Here is a 3034-nt window from a genome sequence, read left to right as displayed (position 1 = left end):
AAATGGGTTCAAACCTTCCCCTTCACTATCATTTCTCATTTGGCTATGGCAGGTTCTGACCAAAAGCCTCTTCTGTGTACTATAAAAAATGCTGAAAAGCCAAACAAAGCTCCATTCAGATTCCAAAACATGTGGACTCTACATCCTCAATTTGTTGAAGAAGTTGATAAGGTTTGGAGGGCTGAAGGTGACTCTAATCCTTGGAATAAACTGTGGAATCTCCAGAAGAAAGTGGCAACACATCTGAAGAAGTGGAATTGAGACACTATTGGCAATAGACATGAGAACTTGACTAATGCCCAAAGAAAAGTTCGTAACATGGAAAAGAGTTTTCAAATGGGGTTAAATTCTGAAGCTGACCTTCATAAAGCTAGTGAAGAGCTGTTAATGCAAATCAACTATACTGAATGTTTTCTAAAACAAAAGGCTGCTGTCACCAGATTTATTGATGGAGATAGAAACACAAGCTATTACCATGCTTGCATTAACTTTAGAAGGAAAAATAACATGATTTTATCCATACAGGATTCTGATGGTATGTTATTGACTGATGTTGAGAATATTGCCCATGATGCTGTTAAATATTTCCAAAACATCTTTAAGGATCACTCTACTGATAGAGCTCAAATCAAGATGGAACTCTTCTCTGATTGCAATGATTATGTACAAAGTTTGGATCTTAATCCTATTCCTGTGGAAGGAGAAATTAAAGCTGCATTAGACTCTATAGATGACCATAAGGTGGCTGGCCCTGATGGCTTCACTGCAAAATTTTATAAGGCTACTTGGCATATTATCAGTGAGGAGTTTGTTGATGCTGTTCAAAGCTTCTTTAAAGGTATTGACCCCCTAGATACTTTACAGCTTCCACTATAACTTTGATTCCCAAAAACTCCAGCAGGGTTGGGTGGGGTGACTTCAGACCTATCAGTCTAACAAATGTCATTTTTAAAGTAATAAGCAAGATAATTAACAACAAGCTTCAACCTCACCTCCAGCAGCTTATCAGCAATAACAGGTGGCATTTGTGAGAGGCAGACAAATCTATGATAACATTCTATTGGCACAGGAGCTGTTGTTGGACCATGATAGAAAATGTAGAGGCAGCAATCTCATTCTAAAATTAGATATTTAGAAGGCATATGATACTATTAAATGGAATTTTATCTTGGATACCTTAAATGTTAGGGGTTTCTCTGGGGCCTTTATCAATCTGATAAGAAGATGGATTTTTTGTAACAACCACTCTATCTTAATTAATGGTAAAAGCCAAGCTTTCTTCAATGCCTCTAGGGGAATTAAACAAGGAGATCCTTTGTCACCAACTATCTTTATTCTTGCTATGGATTATCTTTCTAGGCTTCTAAATCAAATGTTTGCCTCCTCTCCTCATTTAGTCTATCAGCATAGATCCAACATTGGTGTGAGTCATTTGTCCTATGCAGATGATATTATTATTTTCTCCAAGGCTACCAAGACTGCTATTCACTTCTAAAAAACATCTGGTATGCATTTGAACAAACAAAAATGTTAAATTCTCAAATTTTTACTAGCTCAAATACTCTTCCACAGATTAAGCAATGGAAGCAATGGATTGCACAACACACTGGTTTCTGCAAGGCTTCTCTCCCAATCAACTATCTTGGTGTCCAATTAATCAAAGGGAGAACCAATCAAACTCAATTCCATGGTGTTATTGATCAAATTCAAAAACAGCTGTAACGTTGGACTAATTACTTCCTCTCTAATGGAGGTAGGATCACCATCCTTAAAAGCATCTTAACTTCCATCCCTTACTATGCCCTTCAAATTTTTATCATGAAAAAAGGAACTCAAATAAGGCAAGGCAGAATTTTTAACAAATTTCTGTGGGCTGGACAGAAGAAACAATTCCATTGGTTGGCATGGCAACATGGAAACAATTCCATTGGTTGGCATGGCAAAAATTGTGTAAGCCTTTACATGCAGGAGGTTTAGGCTTTAAAGATTTTCAGCAGCTCAGTGCTATGGATAAAGTTTAGAGCCGGATAAAGTTTAGAGCCCAAGATAGTCTCTAGGCAATGTTTATGAAGGGGAAGTACTGCCTGCAAGGCAGTACATCCTATCCTGGCTAAGAAGAAAGTAGGTGATTCAAGGCTGTGGACTAAACTATTGGAGGTCAGACATCAAGTTGAGGATCTATTTATTTGGGAGCTTGAAGAAGGACAATAAAATTTCTGGCTTAATAATTGGGTTGGGAATGGGGAGAGACTACACACCTCCAATCCAAACTCAGTGACAAAAGTGAAGGAATTCTGGACTGATAATCAATGGAATTGCAATCTGTTGGCTACCATCTTAACTGAAGAGCAAATGTATTGGGTTAAGAAAACAAAAATCAATCCTGCACAGAAAGATAGAATCATTACTAGACAGGCTTCCTCACAAAAAAATGTCTGCTTATATTTTCCAACAATTATATCAATGACAACCTGTCATGTGGGGGAAAATGATTTGGGGAAAGTGGTTAACACCTTCCATGTCTTTTTTCTGCTGGAGGCTTTGGAAATCCTTACTACCTAGTGATGATATTTTGAAGATGAAAGGGCTTAGGGGACCCTCATGTTGCTGTCTGTGTAGTAAGGCTGAAGAAAGTCTGGAACATTTGTTCTTTTCTTGTAGTTCTTCCCAAAGAGTATGGTCTGATCTGTTAAAGCATCTCAACATTGATACTCTAAAAGTCAGCTGACAATATTTTCTAGGGTGTTGGAAGGAATGGTTGGATGCTAAATTAATAATCATTCTATGTGTTGTTGCATGGATGTGCAGAAACCAACTAAAGTATGACAACATCAAACCTAAGGGAATGGTTGTGGTTTTGAATTGTACTTCATATTTGCAAAAGATTATAAAATATCAAAACTTTCCCAATGTTTTCCAGAATTGGGTGCCCAATGGGAAAATCCTGAAATTGACCAAGATAACTTTGGTCCTCTGGACCCCCCTCCTAAAGGGTGGCTGAAGGCCAATACAGATGGCCAATACAATAAGGAGG

The 3034-nt window shown here is 37.8% G+C and overlaps 1 protein-coding gene across 3 annotated transcripts in view; it reads right to left on the bottom strand.

The window, feature by feature from the left end:
• LOC110038415 (GPI mannosyltransferase 1) overlaps window positions 1–3034 on the bottom strand; it is a 78230-nt gene that overhangs the window by 59519 nt on the left and 15677 nt on the right. The gene's annotated exons all lie outside the window — the stretch shown is intronic.

This window comes from Phalaenopsis equestris, unplaced genomic scaffold (genome assembly GCF_001263595.1).
Source record: "Phalaenopsis equestris unplaced genomic scaffold, ASM126359v1 Scaffold232797, whole genome shotgun sequence".
NCBI lineage: Eukaryota > Viridiplantae > Streptophyta > Magnoliopsida > Asparagales > Orchidaceae > Phalaenopsis > Phalaenopsis equestris.
Note: the sequence above shows the minus strand (reverse complement) of the source record. Positions and strands in the feature narration are given on the sequence as shown.